This window comes from Pinus tabuliformis, chromosome 6 (genome assembly GCF_031772625.1).
Source record: "Pinus tabuliformis cultivar Carrire ecotype Pingquan chromosome 6, CPIR1, whole genome shotgun sequence".
NCBI lineage: Eukaryota > Viridiplantae > Streptophyta > Pinopsida > Pinales > Pinaceae > Pinus > Pinus tabuliformis.
This window is the reverse complement of record NC_142292.1, coordinates 1,574,681,342-1,574,699,666: the sequence shown is the minus strand read 5'-3', so window position 1 is coordinate 1,574,699,666 and position 18,325 is coordinate 1,574,681,342. Positions and strand designations below refer to the sequence as shown.

At 37.2% G+C, this 18,325-nt stretch overlaps 1 pseudogene; it reads right to left on the bottom strand.

Annotated features, from left to right (window-relative positions):
• Nucleotides 1-12,885: 12,885 nt before the first annotated feature.
• LOC149264806 (lysine histidine transporter 2-like) lies at nucleotides 12,886-16,103 on the bottom strand (annotated as a pseudogene).
• Nucleotides 16,104-18,325: the final 2,222 nt, after the last annotated feature.

Here is an 18,325-nt window from a genome sequence, read left to right as displayed (position 1 = left end):
AGCAAAAGTTGAAGGATGAAATGGATGCATAAGCTTGATGTGAATGAACACAGGGATGTTGATGATCTTATTGTATTTGAACATGTATGTGTAATTAACTAAAGGGTTGGTTGCTTTGGCATGCATGTAATATTTACTTGAGAAAAGTTGATTTGGTTTCCAAGTTGGAGATAATGATGAAGTGTTTCATCTTTTGGAAAAACAATCCTAATGGTCTTTTTTTACATGCTTGAAAGGCATGTTTTGTGGGCTTGTTATCTAATCCATCATTTGTATGCAGATGTAATACATCGTGGTGTTCACAAGATGTGAGATCTATTTCTTTTGTTGAAGCAAGAGTTTATGCCATCTAGTTGTTGTCTATGTTTCTGTTGTTGTTAACAGTTATTGTTGACAACTTTTCAAACAGATAAAAATGAAAGTTTTGTGGAGCAAATGTACTTACATTTGTTTGATCCACCTTGGATCATTGATGAAGGAAAAGAAGTTCAAAATACCTTCTATGACCATTTCAACAGAAGTTCTGTAGGAAGGAAAGGAGGGAGACAGTTCTTCTCAAGAAGACTAGCCCATCCAAGAACAGAAGTGGTCAGAGACTTTGGTTCAGAGGCGCTATGCAAGGCAAGTGTGTGGAGGCTGAAAGAAGAGGGTGTTGTTACTCTCATTTACTGTTCAGATCAGTATATCAGTCTTTTGGAGACCAAAAGTTCTTTGAGTGGGAAGGCATGATCCAAAATGGATTTTGGATAGACTCCTAAGTCTAAGTGTTCCTCACAGAGGAAAATTAAAGTCCAAATAAGTTCCTGGACATAGCCCCATTGCACAGATCTTTTAATTCTAAATCTACTACAACTTGAATGGGCAAAAACAGACTCAGGATGCAGAAGTTATCACAGAAAGAAGATGCCCTTTGTTCTTTAGAAAAAAGGCAAAATCCCCTAAAATGGGAAAAAAACCCTTATAAATGGAAATCGCATCAGAAAGGGTCCAAGAGTGGATAAATTTTGAAGTCTAATAAAAATGATTTTAACGGGTTTTTCAGTGTTTTCCCATGTTTTTGGGATTTTTCCCAATACACTAATGCGATGCGATATAATGCCTAATGGCGGACCTGATAGGGATTTAGGGGTGATTGAATGGGATTTCAAGTTCGAAGATCGCGCCCGATAGTGTTTTTGAAGACATTCTCTCTGTAATGGGATTCTTTCAATTTTCAGGTTCGTGCCTATGAAACGGCCCCGATTCCTTTTGTAACCACTCCTGATCATCATGCCACATTGTAGCAGGCGCTTTTATAGGCAATGATGCATTTTGAAGCCACAGAGCCGCAGAGCCAGATGGCCAATCTAACTGACAGGGAGCAGAGAAGCCGCATAGCCGCAGAGGGATAATGAATCGCAGAGAAATGACTGGGGTAACTGAAAATCTAGAAAAGTACCTCAAAGGAGGCAAAGAGTTCAATTGAGAGTAGGTGAATGCAAAGGCAGAAGCAAGAGAGCAGAGAGAAAGAAAATCTACTGCGTAGAGCAACTGAGATAGTCGCTTGGAGGTCAAGTGGGTTGCTGAGAACTCAGATAAGCCAGAGTCAAAGAGCCAAAGCTAGAGCCAGAGCTGAGGAGCAAGAGCCAAACCTAGACCCAAACCTAGAGCTGAGAGCCAGAGTGAGAGCGCAAAGCCAGAGAGACGAGAGCTTCAAGAGTCAGGGATAAGATGGTGTCTAAGCCCATTGTTTTTGTGTAATATAGTGGAGTTGAGCCAGGAGCTTGTAAAAAGATATATACCATAATCCCAAAGAGCCTAGTTAAGTTGACTAGAGCTCACGAAGACGTAGCACAAGCGTTTTGGGTGAACTCCTAGTTGTTTTGTTATGTGTTTGTTTTATGGCTTCATTTTTTACTGTTATATGTATGTTATATCAGCATAAACAACAAAATTTTAAAGAACATAAGTAGTCAAAAATAAACATAAGCATACACCTATATCGTCAAACACCTATTTAATTCCGCATAGGGTAATCAATAGGAATTGGGAATAATTTAAGCTTTGGAAGTGGGAGAGGTTTTTGTAAGTTACACAAGAAGCCTAAGTGCCCCATTTTCAGATCAGAACTGTAGACAAGTACAAATCAAGATTCCTTACAAGGGGTTTCTCTGAAAAGGAAGGCATTGACTTTGAAGAAACCTTTGGAGCTACAACAAGGTACAGTACCATTAGAACATTGGTGTCATTGGCTGCTACAATGGGGTGGAATATCCATCAAATGGATGTTAAGACCACATTTATGAATGGGACCATTTATGAGGAAGTGTACATTGAACAACGTAAGGGCTATGAAGTAGATATCAGAGACTCGCAAGTTTGCAGACTTAAGAAGGCCCTATATGGATTGAAGCAAGCACCTAGGGCATGGTATACAAGGATGCATATCTAAATAGAATTGGGTTCATGAAGAGTTTTTTTTATCTGAATCCCTACATCAAGGTCGTGAATATTGAGTGCTTCATTATTCGACTGTATCTGGATGATCTATTCATCACAAGTGTAGAGAAAACAATTCAAGAATGAAAGAAGATGTTGGCAGTTGAATTTGAAATGAAGGATCTAGGACTGGTATACTATTATCTAGGTCTAGAAGTATGGCAAAGACCTAGGGAGATATATTTGGGGCAAGGAAAGTACATCATCAAGTTATTGCAAAGAGTTTGGATGATGGATTCAAAGTCGATGACTACTTATATGATCACCAACCTTAATAAGTTGAGGATCTCTGACTCTAGCCTCATGGAGCCTACCTCATATCGACAGTTCGTGGGATCCTTGATGCATCTGGTAAATACTAGGCTAGATATATGTTTTGCAATGAACATTCGTACTCAGTTTCAGTTCGACCCTTGCCATGATCACTGGATAGCTGCCAAACATATATTGAGGTATCTTTGTGGCACTATACATCACTGCCTAAAGTATGATAGTAAGGAAGTCAAGCTAATTGGCTTCACAGACTCTGATTGGGGTGGCAGTGAGACCAATGGAAGGAGCACTACTGGAGGATGCTTTAGTTTGGGAGATGCTATGATCTCATGGATGAGTAGGAAGCAAGATCTCGTTGCATTGAGTAGTGTTGAGGCAGAATATGTGGTTGCATGTGAAGTAGGAAAAGAGGTTGTTTGGTTAAGGAAGCTTCTGACAAATGTGATTAATTATGACAATGAAAGTTGTATCAATATGTTTGTAGATCTCGTGTTCCATTCGAGGACAAAATATATCAATAACAAGTTCCACTTTATTAGGAATTTGGTGCAAGATGGGATCATGAAGTTGGAGTATGTCTCGAAAGATGAACAGGTAGAAGACATACTAATAAAGGCTCTTCTTAATAAGAAATTTGAATATCTAAGGAACCTACTTGGTTTGGTAGATATTGTTGATTATATTGATGATAATAAAGTAGGATATATTTTTTGAGGCTTTGTGAGTGAAGCATTGCCTAGTGAGACATCTAGATGACACTTTGTGTTGATGTCTGAGTCTCGATGTTGAAAAGGTGGTGTTGGTTATTGAGCTTTGTTTTGGATACAAACCTGTATGTTTGGGTTGGTGGTTAGCAAGTAAGCCTAATGGTACCTAGAGGGGCTGAAATTTTGAGTCCACCTTAGTCCCACTTGGATAGATTACCCTGGTTAAGAATCTAGTCCATGGCATTGCAGTTCCTAAATTTTTCAGTGACTGGTTGGATAGATTTCCCTCATCGGGAATTTAGTCCATGGCATTGTGATGCCTAGAAATTCTTCATGATTCATATAGTTTGAGATCTTCCATTTTATTTGTACATTATGAATACCTCCCTAGTTAAGAGGGAGTGTTGGAAAATGTAATTATGTTTAGTTTTCATTAATGTACTTGAGTCATTATGTAATGTACTTGTCAAAAGAATAAAGACAATAATTTTTATTATTATAAAAATGACTTATTAAAGCATGGGTTTCATGCTTGGGTCATCATTATATTATTCAAAGTCCCGATATTGGACTCATAGGATTAATATTGAGTTTATAGAGTCATTATAGATTCAAAGAGACCCTTTTTGGGCTTTTGAATCATGTAAAAATGTTTTGTATTGAGTCAAATATGAATTATGTACCCTCCACATCAAATTGGCTGAAGAGAGATCAAGTCAGCCTAAGGTCCCTAATTCAACCCACAAGAAGCCTATATATACAAGGAGGTCGAGGTCAATTTGAGCATCAACTCTCAAGCAAGTTTGATATCTCAAGGAGAGCTGGAGAAGTGTGAAGTATGTTGTCAAAAGGTCAAAATAAGTGCAAGTTTAGCGAAGTCTATAGAGAGTAAGAAAATCGGGATTTTGGTGCCTCTCTCTCTCTCTCTCTCTCTATTTCATGGTCTGGATTGGGAGATTGAAGTCTCCTCGGATTTTGCTATTGCCGAAAGTTGCATGTTGCCGGACGTTGTTGGCTAGTATAAGTTGCTAGAAGGGGTCAAAGATCTAGGAGGATGACTTGGTGTGGAGGAAAAGTCCAGTCTTGGTCTAGGGTAAAGAGTCTCAAAGAATACTGTAGAAAGGAAGAATTATCTTGATTTGGTTTTCCCTTCGAGGGGGCTTTTTCCTTAGCATGTACCTATATCTTGTTTCTTCTATTTCATTACCTTCATACACACATAACATGGTAATTTCTTGATGAAAAATAAGATAATAAAGAGGTAAGAGAAGTCAACTCACTCACAAGAAATTACAAGAAAGGAGAATCAAGCCCTAATATAATTATTTTGATTTTCCAACACCTCCAACATACACAATGCAACGAAAAAATATTATTTTGACACTCATAATCTTTTAAGTTGACAAGCAACTAAAGCCCAAAAGAGACCATTTCTTTTTTATCATCAAATTTGTTACACTAGCTAAGAGTTTTTGGATCCAAGCCGAGATTACCATAAATACTTATTACCTAACACAAGCTTCGTTCCTATTACAACTTGATACCATTGTCTTTATGTTTATGCTCATCACGATATTACTTTTTTTGTCTCACTATTATATGGTTTTTTGTTTATTCCCTGAACATATGTGTATTTATGGAAGTTTGCCGGCTGGAAATTGTATATAATTCATGATTTATGTCCATAGTTTGTTGGAATTTTTTGATAAATCCCATAACAAACAGACAAAAATCGCACTCTATTTTTACACAGAAAAACAGAAAAATTCGCTTGCTGGAAACGGTGTTTCAGCAACACAGTTTTTTTTTTCAGTTGCTGAAACAGGTGTTTCAGCAACGCTGATCGTCGTGTTTCAGCAACGTAAACTTTTGACGTCAAGTAATTTTTGAGTTACGAGGTGTTTCAGCAACGGTGACGGTGTAACAGAAACAGGAAGAAATTAACTTGTATTTATCAAAATAAACTAACTGTTACAGATTTATCTTCCTCATACAGAGAGAAATTCAAAACTTCTATTGCTGAACATCTACTTCAGAAATTCACTAAGGAACGATTCTGTTCCACACAGATAAACATAAAAAACAAATTACATTCAAATTTCTGCACTGTTGTGCATTTCACTGTTCTGAAATTATTCTTCTTCCTCTTCACGCTGCTGCGTGCTTTCCTCTGCTCTGTGTGATTCTTCAGCTGCTGCTGCTGCTTCTTTTACTAACTTTAAAACAGAACTACTGTGCGGTATTTATATGCTGAAAGATATCTGATTAAAACAATAAAATATTACAAAATATCTTCTAATGTTTATCTCAGAATTTATTGCAGCAAGGCGGTGATGCCTTTATCAAAAACAAGTCGGCTGTCTGCAGGGGAAATCAACTCAAACTTTAATGCATATTAATGTCCAGAAATATCAAAGGTGACTTTGCGGCACCGAACAGCTTTAACATTTACTGCATATCAGATTCATGTACAACTGTTCATTGTTGCAGTTGGAATTAAATTCCAACACTCCCCCTTAATTTCAACTGTTGCATACCCAAACATTTTCTGAAATGATCAAAACCTTTCTTTGCTAATGGTTTTGTCAAGATGTCTGCAAGCTGATCCTCTGCTCTGCAGTGCTGCAAAACAATCTCACCATTGTTAACCAATTCACGTATGAAGTGATATTTGGTGTCTATGTGCTTTGTTCTTTTATGAAAAACAGAGTTTTTAGACAATGCTATTGCTGAGCTACTATCACTGTAAATGGTTGTGCCATTTTCTTGTTCATGACACAAATCTTTGAGAACTCTTCTCAGCCATACTACTTGGCATGCTGCTGCTGTTGCTGCCACATACTCTGCCTCTGCTGTTGACAAAGCCACAACTGGTTGCTTCTTGGAAGCCCATGAGATGGCTCCCGATCCCATATGAAACACATATCCCGATGTGCTTTTCCTATCATCAACACTTCCAGCCCAATCACTGTCAGTGTAACCTGTCAACATGAAACTTTCAGAAGAGAAGTACAAAATACCAAACCCCTTCGTTCCATTCACATACCTTAGAATCCTCTTGGCTGCCTGCCAATGAGTCTCTTTCGGTCTTTCCATAAATCTGGAGATTAAACTCACAGCGTGCATAATGTCCGGCCTAGTTGCAGTCAAGTACATAAGGCTGCCAACTATGCTCTTGTACAGTTTTGGATCAAAATATTTGCTGTTGTCTTCTTTGGTTAATTTCAGCCCCACTACTGTTGGAGTCACAGCAGCCTTGTTGTTCTGCATGTTAAATCTCTTCAAAACAGCTTCTACATATTTATCTTGAGAAATGAAAACACCATTTTCACTTTGGTCTACTTCAATTCCAAGAAAATATCTTAAGAAGCTCAAGTCAGTCATTTCAAATTCACTTTTCATGACTGCTTTAAAATCAGCAATGAGAGAAGCATCATTGCTAGTAAAAATCAGATCATCTACATATAAAACAACAATAATAATCTTACCGTCATTCTGCTTTATGTAGAGTGTGGGTTCACCATCACACTTAGCAAACCCATTCTCAATCAGATAAGCATCAATTCTGCTGTACCACGCTCTTGGAGCTTGCTTCAGCCCATAAAGAGCCTTCTTCAGTTTACAAACTTTATGCTCTTGTCCTTCAACTTCATAGCCCGGAGGTTGATCAACATAAACCTCTTCTTTTAACACTCCATTCAGGAATGCAGATTTAACATCCATCTGATAAATCTTCCATTTGTGTTGTGCTGCAATAGACAACACTGTTCTGACTATTTCCATCCTTGCTACTGGTGCAAAGGTTTCATCATAGTCTCTGCCTTGTTGCTGCTTGTAGCCTTTCACAACAAGTCTTGCTTTGTGCCTGTCAATCTTACCTTCAGCATTGCTCTTGGTCTTATAAACCCACTTAACTCCAATGGCATCTTTGCCTTTAGGGAGATCCACTAACTCCCATGTTTTACTCTTCTCAATTGCACCAATTTCTTCATTCATTACTTCAATCCATTTATCTTCATTTACAGCATCTTCAAAATGGATTGGGTCATCAATATGACAATACAAAGCAAATAATGAATTCAGACCGGTATTGTTACTTACCTCTCCTTGTTCATAAATCTCACTCAAATTTATGAATCTTGGTCTTCTTGGTGTGCTTGGAGTTCCATCCGAACTTGAGGGTGTATTTGATCCCTGTGGTGTTTCAACAGTAGCTGTTTGTGGTGTAACAGCAACTGTTCTTCCTTGACTTCTCAAGGCTGTTCGGATTCCAGCTTGTGGTGTGGTTTGTTGTACTTGCTGTGGTGTAGGAGGAGCCACCAAGGAAGGATTATTTGCTGCTATCCCTTCCTCTTCTTCTTCATGAGACACTATTGTCTTCACATTCACTGTTTTTTCCAAGCTTCCATCCCAAGCTTCATCTTCAATGAACTGCACATCTCTGCTTATTATTAATTTCTTGGTGGATGGATTATATAGTTTGTATGCTTTTGACTCATCACAATAGCCAATAAATACACACTTCTCCCCCTTACTATCAAGCTTTTTCCTTAGCTGATTCGGTATATGTGCATATGCCACACAACCGAATACTCTCATGTGAGTGACAGTTTGCTTTTGACCACTCCATGCCTCTTCTGGTATTCTGTTCATGACAGCTTTAGTTGGGCATCTATTCAAGATGTAAACTGCGCAAGTAACAGCTTCTGCCCAATACTCATACGGCAAGTGTTTTGCCTTCAGCATACTTCTGACCATGTCAAGAATGGTCATATTCTTTCTTTCAGCAACACCGTTTTGCTGAGGTGTATACCTTGCTGTGAACTGCTTTTGTATGCCATTCTCTCTGCAAAAACGCAGAAATTCTTGGGAGATGTACTCTCCTCCTCTATCTGTTCTGAGCACTTTGATATAATGCCCACTCTGCTTTTCAACAAGAGTTTTGAAGTGGCGGAATTTCTCAAACACTTCACTCTTCTGTTTCAGCATATACACCCATGTCTTTCTGGTGTAATCATCAATAAAAGTTAAAACATATCTATTTCCAGCAAATGATGGTATTTGCATCGGTCCACACACATCAGAATGAACAATTTCCAATGGTGCTTTTGCCCTTATACTCTTTCCTGCTGGAAAGCTTTCCCTGTGTTGCTTGCCCAAGATGCAGCCTTCACAAAGGCTGTCCGGTTTCTCAATCAACGGCAATCCCTTTACCATGCCCTTTCTGTGCAACAAATTCAGGCCTCCGAAATTGAGATGTCCAAATCTCAAATGCCACAACCAATTCACATCTTTCACCTGTTCTTGAAAGACTTCTTGTGTTACAGCCGCAATAGTTCTGCCTTCCTTCAAATCTGCCCTGAGTTTGAGAGGAAACATTCTATTGCTGGTCATCTGCACCTGTGCAATGATCTTCTTACTTGGAGGTATGTCTCTGATAGTACACAAATCATCTTTGAAGAACACGTTGTAACCTTTGTTCATGAGCTGTCCAATGCTCAAAAGATTACATTTCAGACCAGGTACATAGTATACAGCTTGCACAGTCATCTGTTCTCCATTTTTTGCTCGGATATTGACACTGCCCTTACCCTTGACAGTTATCTTATCATCAGTCCCCGTTGTTACCTCAGATTTCACATTTTCATCCAGATTGGCAAACATTGCAATATTTCCAGTCATGTGATTACTACAACCTGAGTCTAAGAACCAAAAATCATCTTGTTTGTCTTGTGCTATGTTACATGTTAACAGCACATTCTTTGGGTTCTTATCTTCTTCATTTGCAAAATTAACATTCTGCCTATTGTTCATGTCATTTTGTTTTTTCTTGCATTCATTGGCATAGTGCCCAAATTTTTTACAATAATGACATTAGACTTGGGATTTGTCATACCTTTGTCCATGAGCTTGTTGTTTGCTTGAACCTTCAGCTTGGTTCTGATTGCAGCTCCTTCCGCTTGTGCTAGCAGGGTAATTTCTGCCTCTGTTTTGGCTTCTTCCACGACCTCTGTAATTTGCTCTGCCTCCACCTCTTCTCTGGCCAAAAGACATCTGAGTCTTGAATGCTTGCTCAAAAGAGGAATTTGTTCCTCTACTCAGTCTGTGTTCATGAGACAACAGAGAAGCACTCAGCTCATCTACCGTGAACTGTGAGAGATCTTTTGTTTCTTCTATTGCCACCACAATAGATTCAAACCTTAAGGGTAAACATCTCAAGATTTTCTCTACAACCCTTCTATCTTCAAGAATCTTTCCATGAGATCTTATCTGGGTTACCAAGCTAATAACCTGGGTGAAGAATGAATCTATTGTATCAGATTCCTTCATGCTGAGATTTTCAAAGTCTCTCCTCAACATCTGCAACTTTGCAGTCTTCACCTTCTCCATGCCTTGGTAGGCAGTTTGGAGAATATCCCATGCCTCCTTAGATTTTGTTGCTGCTGCAATCCGTGGAAAAACACTTTCATGTACTGATTGGAAGAGGAAAAAGAGGGCTTTGGCATCCTTCTTCTTGTCACTCTTCAACTGGTCTCTTTCTGCTGCTGTCAAAGCAGCCAACGCTGTTGCATCTGCAGGTTCAGCATACCCTGTTTCAACCAGCTCCCATAGTCCTTGAGAAGCAAACAATGCTTTCATTGTTATGGACCAATAACTGTAATTTTTCCCATTAAACTGAGGCAGTTGGGGATTTGTCAAACCTGTTCCAGCATCTGCCATCTTAACCTGTACTGGTAAAGAAAAGGTACTGACTGTATTTTGAAAAACAAGCAAAAACTTTCTCTGCTAGAAAAATCTGCTTAACAAACTTCTTACAGCTCCTACAGTGAAAAACAATCTCTGTTTTTGACTCACTGAGTGCCTAGACTAGCTCTGATACCATGTTGGAATTTTCTGATAAATCCCATAACAAACAGACAAAAATCGCACTCTGTTTTTACACAGAAAAACAGAAAAATTCGCTTGCTGGAAACGGTGTTTCAGCAACACAGTTTTTTTTCAGTTGCTAAAACAGGTGTTTCAGCAACGCTGTTCGTCGTGTTTCAGCAACGTAAACTTTTGACGTCAAGTAATTTTTGAGTTACGAGGTGTTTCAGCAACGGTGACGGTGTAACAGAAACAGGAAGAAATTAACTTGTATTTATCAAAATAAACTAACTGTTACAGATTTGTCTTCCTCATACAGAGGGAATTTCAAAACTTCTATTGCTGAACATCTACTTCAGAAATTCACTAAGGAACGATTCTGTTCCACACAGATAAACATAAAAAACAAATTACATTCAAATTTCTGCACTGCTGTGCATTTCACTGTTCTGAAATTATTCTTCTTCCTCTTCACGCTGCTGCGTGCTTTCCTCTGCGCTGTGTGATTCTTCAGCTGCTGCTGCTGCTTCTTTTACTAACTTTAAAACATAACTACTGTGCGGTATTTATATGCTGAAAGATATCTGATTAAAACAATAAAATATTACAAAATATCTTCTAATGTTTATCTCAGAATTTATTGCAGCAAGGCGGTGATGCCTTTATCAAAAACAAGTCGGCTGTCTGCAGGGCAAATCAACTCAAACTTTAATGCATATTAATGTCCAGAAATATCAAAGGTGACTTTGCGGCACCGAACAGCTTTAACATTTACTGCATATCAGATTCATGTACAGCTGTTCATTGTTGCAGTTGGAATTAAATTCCAACATAGTTTTGGTTATATTGTTAGTTAATGAAAGGTTTTTAATGGTTGTACTAGAGTTTGAAGTTAGCTACAATGAGGTTCACACCGCGACTACATGTTTTCCCTTATCATGGCTTAAATGTTTTCTTCCTTTATTTTTTCTACTAATGGAATTGATGTGCCTCTAAGGTTAATCACTCCCTTATCCTCCAAGAAACATCATGTTCTTCGCTTAAGCATGTTCCTCTAATGAATGATAAATAAGTCACCTATCCAATGGAGATCATACAAATCTTAATGGATCCATTCACTACTTCCTCTCCAAAGATTTCAATCTCATTCAAATTTTTTTAATCTCACCAAATTCATACCCCCAATAAATCTCATAATTATCCCACTTGGTGGGTTGATGAAAAACTTTCTCTCCTTATTGATTTACTAAAATGTAAGTGTAAGAATTCTGCATCAAACAACTACCCACTCTACTTTTGAGTACGCCTACTTCATAAAATTGAAAATATATGAAACAATTTCTTCCATGTGTTTTCAATTCCTTTGGGTATGTTTCTCATGAAATCATAATTAAATTATGCATGGAAGAGGTCCCTACACCTGAGATTTGAATAAACATATGAGGAAATTAAAAAAATACAATTAAAAGATAAATAATTTTCTTTCAATTTTTTTTAAATTCATCTCATTTTTTATTTTAACTCATATTTTTATTCTCATGTATTTTAGAGCTCAAATATCCTTCATATAAATTAAGACTTCCAATAAAAATCTTCAAACACCAATATACCCTTAATTACACTTTTTAAATTCATCTCATTTGTTATTTTAAATCTTATTTTTATTCCCCCTGTAACATCTATTTTAAAACTCAAAATTTACACATTTAAATTCACCTCACTTTTTATATTAACTCTTATTTTTATTCTCCTTGCAACTTCTATTTTAGAAGTCAAAATTTCCTTGATATAGATTAAAACTTCCCCTAACAAGCCTCAAACACCAATCTACCCTTAACTACACCTTTTAGAAAGACAGTCTAAAAGCGAGGCAGCTATAACACTCTTTAGAAAAAGTGAAGAGCTGTAACAGTGTCCTCTTGGCTTTCACATGTGCATAATGCAAATACGCTATCCTTCACATTCATACTACGTCCAGGATCTCATAACCGTTACACAATCTATTTTACTTCAATTTTTTTGTGACATACGTTAGATTTGGGCCAACAGCTTGTGATCTCCGCAGATACTTTTAAGCGAGTTGTGTTATATTAAAATTTAATCTCGTAAAGAAGTCTTCTTTCAAGCGAGCAGAAGTTCAGTTCAATAGCTCAGCTGATTCTACGATAATACAAAGCACAAGAAGACAAGAAGACCCAGCCAAGGTTGGGTTAATCCAGATAATCTTACAAGGAGAGCCAAGAAAAAGAAACCAAAGGGTGGACGAATACTGATAATCTTACAAGATAATCTTGGACAACTGTCCCAAAATAACACATGATATATTTTCTCTGCTACTGCGCATTAATTTCTATAAGCAGTGTTATCTTTGTACGAATTTGTATGTCTTTGAGGTTTTGATGATATTGTATAAACGCCAATAGGCGACAAAGCAGTGTCATCTTTCTACTTAAGAGTAGAACTTGTATGTCTCTGCGGTTTTAATGATATTGTATAAACCGCCAATAGATGCCCCACACATGAGTAGAACCCCCAATATGATGCATATCGGCCTAAAAATTTATGAGTAGAACTTGAATGTCTTTGCGGTTATAATGATATTGTATAAACCGCCAATAGATGCCACACACATGAGTAGAACCCCCAATATGATGCATATCTGCATAAAAAGTAAATATATTAGAAGTACTTATATGCTTCGGATTGTTATTTCATATTTCTGCGCATTCTAGAGAAGTCAATAATATTGATTTGCATTATACATATAAACAATTTTCATGAATTCTTATTCCCTTTTCTTCTTTTCCTAATGAATTTTTCGTGAGTGTTCTAGTATATCTTTTATATTGCTCCCTTTCTCTTTTATGACCATTGGAAAGTTTATTCGAACACAGCACAGAGTGATGCCTTAAACCAAGTTTCAGAATCTAGAATACTAACCCAATTGGTTATCCACGACAAGCTGAATCTTTTCGGTTTGTATATTGCGAGCCACATGGTGCAAGGAAGCTGCAATGGGGAAATGCATATAACACGTTAATAAAAATAAATAAATAAATAAATATACATATATATATGATTGGCCACAAGAATGCATCTTCATTATTACAGAGTCAAGAATGACTCAAGCAAGGTTTGTATATTGCGAGCCGCATGGTGCAAGGAAGCTGCAATGGGGAAATGCATATAACACGTTAATCAATATATATATATATATATATATGATTGGCCAGAAAGAATGCATCTTCATTATTACAGAGTAAAGAATGAGTCAAGCAAGGTCAATAAACTAAACCTGATGAAAGTCTTGTCTTCATTCTTATGGAATACTTACAAAGTAAGTTGAAGGAATACTTACAAAGTAAGTTGTTGGAGAAAAAGCAAATCCTCCAATGAACCCAAGCAGACTCCCAAAGAAAGGAAATGATATGCCAACGAAGCAAGTTAGAGCTGGCATTAAGAAAGAGTGAGTTAGAACAATATTTCATTCCGAGAAAGTAATTTAAATGGCTTGTCAGAATGCAAAGTTTCTGCTTATTTTTCAGTAAGACCGATTCCACTTACCGACGTAGGTTGAGCGAGAAACCAAACGAAGCGGAAGTCCTGGAGTAAAGTGAAGTTTCTTGACCAGCACTGTTTCCATCATATCAAATACTGGCATAGCAAAAATCTACGAGAAACACTAAACAATTTCAGAACCTCAATAAGTTACATTGGTATTTACGAAGCTGTGCCTCGAAATGAAAAATTGACGTAGATGGTTCTTGGCACCCACTTAAATTCATTAATTCAAGTAAAAAGATTTCTGGAACTGCGAGAAAAATGCATTTTTGTACTATGTTATAATCCATTAATGTGAAACAGAAAAATTGACGTAGATGGTTCTTGGCACCCACTTAAATTCATTAATTCAAGTAAAAAGATTTCTGTAACTGCGAGAAAAATGCATTTTTGTACAATGTTATAATCCATTAATGTGAAACAGCAAAATATTAGAGTATACCTGATAGCCTCCAATCATATGGACTGCCACCATCATATTGGCCATTGCAATAAGCCATGTGGGCGTTCGAAGTGTAAGAAGAATATCGTCCTCAACGGAATTTCCGAAGGTCCAATATCCCACTATTGCAGCTGGAAAAAAACAGAGAGCAACTATAATATATGCAAAAACAACTCCTCGCCACATAGGGATCTTGGATGGCATCCATGGTTTCGAAGGAATGGTAGCTTGGATCTCTAAGACTACATTATGTCCTGCATAAGCAAAGGCAACGTCTCCCAAGGCATTGAACACATTAAAGACAACATTCTTATTTGATGTGTTTGGAATACCATAATCCACATCTGGCGATCGTCCTTTATGAGCAGAGGCTACCAAGCAATTGTAGAGTAGCTGAGCAGTCCAATCGGAGTAAAATCAGTGTGGCTCCACCAAGAACACATACTTTCTTATATTAATTTTGCATAGTTGCCGAGAGAAAGGAGAAGAAATGTCATTAGTTACGTGAAATTCAACTCTTTAGCCAAATAAAAATAATGTGTTGGGAAAAAGTTGATACATTTAATTAATGATTGAAAGGCAGGGGAGGAAAGCACATGCATTTCAATGACCTAATGAAAAATATATAAGAAACCCACTTACTAAATATAAAATCATGACAAACTCTAACTTGATATTCCTTCTCTCCAACTAAATCATATTTAACAAACTCGCTCTAATATTAGACTAGACTTACATCAGCTTATCTCTCCATGCACAGTAATATTGAACTCCACTTACCACAGCTTATCTCTCTATGTATGGCATGGAGTAATTTACTATTTCCAACAATTAAAGCAGAAAACCAGTGTGCAAACACAACCAATATTTTCCAGACACTCAAATTACAACGGCAGCATTTACTTCTAGCCACGACTCTCAAAAGCATACCTTAGAGACATGACGGCGGCAGCCAGCGAAATTCCAGTAATTGAATTGAAATTGGGTAGTTGTGCTAGCACAAAATGGACTGAACCAAAAATAGCGATGAAGTATGACTCCCTTATTTGTTTACAACTTGGACAAACAATATCATGAAACTTCTTCAATGATTTTCCCCCAGCAACCATGTAGACTATATCAACACCAACTTCAACCATCAATTGCTGTGGAGCAACAATCCATAAACCAAGTTTTTCGCCAAAAGCTTCCTGCCCCAACTCATGATACCGATCAAAACGTTTTCCTGGAATCGTCTCATGCATTTCAACCATCTGCCAAAGTGTATATAGGGTAATTACCCATGATAGATAAGCACTACAACACCCGGGCCCCTGCAAAAACCATCGAGACTGTTCAGAAATGTAGTGAGATAATCCTGATGAATGATGTGTATTCAAATTTGACTAAATATTTCTATCACAAAAATATAAAATCTACCATAAAGTACGATAAACATGCTAGCATTTTGAAAGCAGACTGTTCAGAAATGTAGTGAGATAATCCTGATGAATGACGTGTATTAAAATTTGACTAAATATTTATATCACGAAAACATAAAATATAGCATAAAGTACAATAAACATGCTAGCATTTTGATAGCTCTCATGAAAACATAAATGGAAGCTGCCACCTACAGAGTCAGTCCATGGCAATGACTAAAATGTGTGAGAAAGAGATGCATATAGTGTGTCATCACTGTACGTTTCCAGAAAACTCTATAGTAAAGGTTGATGAATTTACCATCCTAAGCTTGCCATCGCAGAGGGCAAGCTGAGGACTCCAGCCCCCACCATGGGAGTGACATTGTGGAATGTTGAGTACCACCACTTGGCATGATGTAATTGGCAGCCAATCCTCGTCAGATTTTCCAGTTGTTTTAGTCCCTCTGGTGCCTTTTGCATGTTCCTGCGAGAAGTACTACAACCATCTTCAAAACTTAACAAATAAAAAGCATGGAAGACAAGCTTCAGATTTCTGCACTTCAGTTAGCACTTACACGGAAAATAGAAAAAATAATAATAATTCCATTGTCCGAGAGAAGAGGATAAGTTCTCTAATTAAAGCTTAGAAAATAATAAAGTGTTCTTTGGTTCGAATAAGTAGATGAGTTTTGAAGTTATCACGGAATTTTAGATGATAAACTTATCTATGGAAGACGAAATTGCAACGGTTAAATTAGTGTTACATAAAAAATTGAATTAAATAAACCGGCTAAATTCTTGTGATATAAAAGCGCACTTTATTAAACGTCTAGGACGATTTTTTTTATTTTTATTTTCTGTCATCTGCATTATAAAATATCAGAATTTATATAGATTCAGAACTCTGCCTATTTTAATTCAAATTACAAACTTACGATGGGAACGACATTTAATTTATATCATAAAGATACGTCCGGTTCCTTTTCTATTAATTAGAGCATGAGTAAATTTGACTGGATCACAGAAATAGAAACAATTTAGTAGTGGCGCTTTTGATATTAAGTTTTAGTAATTTGTAATTTTGTCAAGATATGTTGTGATATTTTTATAGTTTGAGTGGGTTTAATAGTGAATATCATGTGTTTTATTTTAAAAGGTAATAAGTTTAAAACCAGATAGATAGAATATATATGTGTTAAAGTGGTTTAGATATCAAGTTTCAGCAATCCATAGTTTTGTCAGGATATGATGTAACATCTTTACAATTTGAGTGGGTGTAATGGTTAAGAGCATGTGTTTCCTTCTAAGAGGTCACACGTTCAAAACCAGAGGGGTAGAGTATGTATGTCTTAGTAGACTTAGCAGTCAGATGTGACATCTTTATAGCTTGAGTGGGCCTAATGGTTAAGAACATGTGTTTCCTTCTAAGATGTCACAGGTTCAACATCAGAGGGGGTAGAGTATGTATGCATTCTTAGACTTAGTAGTCAAATCACCTAATAGGTCCCTTGTCCCATAAACAAAGGGTCTCATAGACTTAGCAGTCAAATGGCCTAATAAGTCTCTTGTCCCATAACAAAAAGTCTCATACACTAATTTGGTATCTCCTACAACCATCTCCAATTAAATATCATATAAATAAAACTTTTGAATTTCAAATATTTGCTTTCATGATAAGGACAGAACACCATATGGGCAATGAGCTGTCCCAAAACATTTGGCTATTCATGAAGCCTCAACCAGGCAGAGTGAAGTGGATTTTTCCATAGTTAATCATCAACCACACTCACACACTCGACGATAATTATGCCACCAAACTCCACCATAGCAGTTCCCTGCCAAATAAAGATCAACACCTGCAAAATAAATAAATACAAATCTTCAACACAAAGTATTAGGGTCTTCAACGCAAGTCTTCACGCTGCATAGGTTCTCATGCAGATCCATGCAACAAGTTTGACACAGCCACATGCTCCAACGGTCCACGACTTCATGAACTGCTGAAGAATTCACGCCAACGTCCTCCACAAGTCCAGCTCCCAAATACTTTGATGCGCAAAGACTTGGCCCACAGTTATCTCCAGTCAAAATTCCACGATCCAAACTTTTTTTTTCCAGCGATCGAATGCAGGGCTTTTCAACAGTTGAACGTCTTAATCCCCAACGTTATAAGCCACAAATATATGTAATGCTCCAATCTCACACATCGTTGCACACAATATTCACACGTCGAATCTATAGGTTGGGATGTTTGAATTTTTCTTCTTCAAATATGGCACACAATGATAAAGAAATAAAAACTAGATTTCTTGATATTCACTATCTAAGTGTACAACTTTGAAAATGACAAGAGAGCATGGATTCATATTACTGCTGAAGTAAACTCACTTGCACATAAAATTTAGTAACATCAGTCTTTAGTAAGGAAGCACAGCATTTGAGCATATAGAGTAACCTGACTTCTTTTAGAAGTATGAAAGGGTCTTCAAAATGAGAGCAAATATACACCAGTAGTTAGGATGCCTTCCAGCAGAGACCATCAAATGCCAAACTGCGGTCAATGAGTGTTTGCAACCACTGTTCACCATATTTGC